This window comes from Microtus ochrogaster, linkage group LG9 (genome assembly GCF_000317375.1).
Source record: "Microtus ochrogaster isolate Prairie Vole_2 linkage group LG9, MicOch1.0, whole genome shotgun sequence".
NCBI lineage: Eukaryota > Metazoa > Chordata > Mammalia > Rodentia > Cricetidae > Microtus > Microtus ochrogaster.
The window spans coordinates 31,816,355-31,821,140 of record NC_022034.1 but is presented as its reverse complement, the minus strand read 5'-3'; the positions used below and the strand labels follow the sequence as shown (position 1 = coordinate 31,821,140).

Sequence of the window (4,786 nt, the reverse complement as noted above, 5' to 3'; positions counted from 1 at the left end):
AGACCAGGCTGGTCTCAAACTCACAGAGATCCGCCTGCCTCTGCCTCCCAAGTGCTGGGATTAAAGGCGTGCGCCACCACCGCCCGGCCTATACCAGTAATTATATTAACAGGTGATCGAGTCCTCCTTATCCAGAAAGCTATGGAAATGTTCATTATTAATTTCTTACCAGAATTCATATTCTATTCCAATAACCCCTCCAAATCTTTCATGAAGCACTGGTCACTGAAGAGGGCTCCTCACAAAACATGAACAAAAATTGGGGAAACACTAAAAGTTTGCCCTAAGTACAGTACTCAAAGACCTCTGTTAGTAAAGAACACCTAGAACACATTAAGTCCCATTGCTTGGGTCATTTATTGTGCAATCCCTCAGTCTCTTTTTGGGTGCCATTTTTAGCTTCACCACTGGAGAAAAGTTGCCCCATGAAAGAAAAATCAGCATAGAATCTAGAGGAAAATCATTAGCAAACCTTCCTTGTGTTTCAGCAGTAAAGGTCTTCAGCTCATCAGCTGACATAAATTTGTCAATCTGTTATCTCCTTACTCGTGCTAGATAACAGAATAACTGATAACGTTTGTAATAACTTGGACTTACCATTGATGCATATTACCACTATACCAACTGTAGCTAAAGGACAGTGGGGCTGTCTGCTCCTGTTACTCCTTTCTGCCATACAGTCTTAAAACCAGAAAAGGAAACCGAGAGCCTACCCTCTTTATACAGCAGGGACAGGGACACGATACACTCAAGTATAGTCTAAGACTAGCCTTGTAATTGCAGCTACATTAAGCACCTTTTAAGAAAAGTCTCTATGGAGACCAGAAAGGAGTAAAACTATTTCTTTTTGAAGGAATCTGCTCTTTAAACATAGGGTGAAGATGACAGGTATCTCCTATGACACTGAGCAGGTATGGTCCATGTTTGGCTTCGTTACAGTGAGACTACACTAAGCACTCCTAAGGTTTGTTTCCCTGCTTCACTGTGGAGAATGTTAACAAAGCCTTTTTTTGTGTAATTATATAGGTATTCCTTAAATTTGTAAGAGTATTGGTATTTCTTTGTATTCGTACGATACTGCAAACTGAAACTTTTTCAATTTCAACTTCCTTATTATTTGTAATGTTTTAAAAGTCAACAGTTACTTTTTGAGGACCTATTATGCCATGGCTTTACTGCAGAACTAAGGCTATTTGGATTTTCAGCTTTTATTTTGTATTTCCAGATTCAGGATCCTGCATCTCATAAGACACTTATTTGTTGATAGATCTAGGAAAAGACAATAAAATTATCGGATCACAAAGAACAGCAAATACAGTTACAAACAAAAAGAACCAGCTCAGTGTGTTCAGGAATAAGCCAAGAGGTGGGGATTTTAGAACAGAGAGATGTCCAATCCTAAGGTTGGGATGGGAAGCAACCCAGCCAGATCAGGGAAGGTTTGATGCCCATCATTAAGGTCTCTGGCTTTACACTTAGCGACATGGAAAACCACAAGTTTTCTTGTGCTGCAGATCAATCCCAGAGCTTTCCAAATTCTAGGCACCCACTTTACCACTGAGCTATAGCCCCAGTCCCTAAAGGTTTTGAGCAGAGAAGCGACATAGATCCACCTTTCATATTAAAGGATCATTTTAACTGCTGTGCTTTGTGTAGACTGGATGAGGGCAAGGGAACAAGAAACTGTTTCAGCAATCGAGGACAGAAGTTATGATGCTGTGGATCAGTTATGGTGGTCATGAGAGTGATGTAAACCATTACATCCTAGGTAAAGTTTGGCAATGGAAGCAGCAGTTGCCACTTTTTTCCTTTCAGATGTAAAAAAGAAAATAATCAGTAGTTAGTTTTATATATGTTTGGAATGTCTACTAGACACAACATAGGTCAGATCTTAAAAAATTGAAAATTGGCAATACATGAATGAGATTCTTAGGGACTGAGCCTCCGGACTCTCCAGAGTTGACAGGTCAGGAAAATGAAGAATCAATAAAGTAGTTTAGGAAGCTAGTGGCCGATGAGGGAAGTGATCCAAAAGCCAAATGAAGAAACATTTAAGAAGGATATATGAAAAGCTATTAAGTTACCTAAGGTGAATGGGCTTTGTTACTTATACAAATGCTTTATCATACAGATATAATTATTCAAGTACATACTGTGTATTATATAAACAAGTAAGCTGAGACTTGGAGAAGCTAAGATATCTACTAAAAATTCACACAGCTTACAAATCAGAATTCAAATTGAATTGCTGCTACTCAAAAGCCTTAGATTTAAAAAAAATAAAAGCTGGGTAAATCTTGCTCATTCTAGTTTTGACATAATGGAATCAAAGAACACAGAAGGTGGGTAAAGACTGGTGAGCTAGATAATCCAGTCTCAGTAAGCACAAGCTATAACTCAAAGAACTGGCGCACACTAGGTTTTAATGTGGTGGCATGCTTTAGTTTATTTATAAACCCACTTTTCCTTTTCTAGTCCTCTGTATTTCAGAAAGTTAAGGATAAGGCCTGTGGCACTGTAAGTTTCTAGCTGGAATTTATTCACTTATTTAGAAAGTGAAATTTTCCATTTGATTATGGTCATCCCAGACAGAAAGTATCTCCATGTGTAATGGGAAGCATGTGACCAAGGAAAAAACTGCACTGTTGGGAAGATCTGTGGTCTAGTAGAAAGTATAAAGCCTTTCTAAGCAGAAGAGGTCTGGACTTTCAAAGAATAAAGTTACAGGCTCAGTTTTGGTGCAAATATTAAACCCTAGAAATGGCAGGCAGGCCAATAAAACTTGTACAGACTTAGTGATTGGGCATGATAAAGCACCTACTTAAATCCCTTAAAAAATTATGCATCTGTTGTGTTTATGTAAGCATATGGGCATTGATGTGGATGGAGGTCAGAGGATAACTGGTTGGAGTCAGTGGCTCTCTCTACCACGTGGATTCTGGTGACTGACCTCAGACCTAGTGAGTAACTACCTCAGGGAGTAAGGCTGGGCAGCTAGTGGCTTTACTGGCTGAGCCATTTCACTGTCCTTTTCATCCCACTTTTTAATGTGCTCTACTCTTAGACATAAGTCCTATAAAAGAAATAACCATAATATCTTTAGAGCAATACTACTTAAGGCTCCTTCTAAAGCAAAGCTGCAAGGCAGCTTTTCTAATAAAGTTAAAATATTTCAAGACGATTGACAAGTATAATAAATAGTGGCTAATCAGTGGGTTGAGGGTAGACACAAATTATAAACTCAAAATTCCCTTCTAAGTATTTTGTACTTTGATCAGGAACTTAAAAAAAAAATCACAGTACAACAAAAGTATAGAACCTAGAAAAGAGCTTTCTGCTATAAAATAAGTCAACTCCATTTCCTTACTCCACACAGCCTCTAGATGGAGTCTACAGGAATGGCACCTTTATTGAAAGATTCCTTTGCAGCTTTGGAATGACTCAGCTTAAAATATCCTAAAATAATGGTGCCCTGTACTAGAGGTAGGTGTCTTCTTGACATGAGTGATAACCATTGTTGGAAAAGGATCCCATTTGGTTTCTGGGAATAGCTGGTTTGGAACTATCCAGTGTAGCAACACTATAACAATATCCTAGATCATGTCTTCCTTGTACAAAGTTGACTCCTAAAATGGAAGCCATGGCTTGAGAAATGGCTGTGATATGAAGAACTGCTGATGCCTAAAACACTGTATTGAGTTAGAATCGCCTCACACATGCTTTTCTTTAATTTGCTCACTTGTATTTAAACTGGCAGTTAAAGAAAAAAGAAACCCGAATGTTGGGTTTAGAAATGGGTCTGGTGAGGAAATGCTTTTACTAACACTATGGAACACTAACAAATGGGGTTTTAAGCAAAACACCCTTACATCATCACAGCCTGTTCGGAGACAACTATATTTTAATCATGGCTCATTCTTCAAAATATTTCCCACATATTAAATGTATGCACATTTATACTTTATATACATATTAAAACAACAGAGGAGTACATTTTAAAGTAATGGTTGTGGTTAGCTAAAAGAGTGGAGGAGAGAGCTGCGACTTCCTTTTTACAACTTTTTGAAGTTTATTGCAATGGGCATATATTGGTTTTTATAATTAAAATTAACATCCTACATAAAGTACATTGTAGAGATTAAAAACTTTTAAAAGAAAAATTCTTTCCATCATGATTAGGATAGTAGTCTTAAAGGCATTTTGACGAAATAATTTCAAGTCCCAAGATGTCCTCTTAACTAAAATTAACACTGATGAAGTTAAACGTGTTTCAATTTTTGAAAATGAAGCACCGATTTTAACAAAATTTAAGAAAAGTGGGAAGAACCCTACATTTTAGCTTTTTAAATTCTGCATTCCTTCACCATTCTACATTTTTTAAACCTTAAAACGTACTTGAGAAAAGACTTTGTCTCGTATTACATAGCCACCGTTCGTGGAGTTATTTTAATGGCATCTTCATACGTGCTGGGGAAAGTCTCTGAGACTTTTGAGAAGCCAGGACCGGGAACTGTTTAAGCGCCCTGCTCTGGCTCTCGGGCAGATGAACTTCCTCGCTCTGCACTGTTTCAGAGAGATTTCCGTCCCCAGGGAGAGGCGTCCACACCGCCGCGGAGCCTGCGCGCAGCATCCCGGGCGCCCGCAGGGAGCACGGCGGGGAGGACGGCGGTCCCCGGGAGCCGGCGCGGAGGGGCCGAGTCAGCGCCCGCCTTCCGCGCTGGTTGGTGGAGGGAGCCGGAGAGCGGCGCGAGGACAGCCTCGGCGGGGCTCGGGCGGGAAGGCGCGG

General features: G+C 39.7%; 2 protein-coding genes across 2 annotated transcripts in view; one reads left to right on the top strand and one right to left on the bottom strand.

Moving 5' to 3' along the window:
• Mcm9 (minichromosome maintenance 9 homologous recombination repair factor) overlaps nt 1-4,786 on the top strand; it is a 71,881-nt gene that overhangs the window by 25,225 nt on the left and 41,870 nt on the right. The gene's annotated exons all lie outside the window — the stretch shown is intronic.
• The window catches only part of Asf1a (anti-silencing function 1A histone chaperone), an 11,295-nt gene that overhangs the window by 5,794 nt on the left and 715 nt on the right, over nt 1-4,786 (bottom strand). The window lies entirely within an intron of this gene.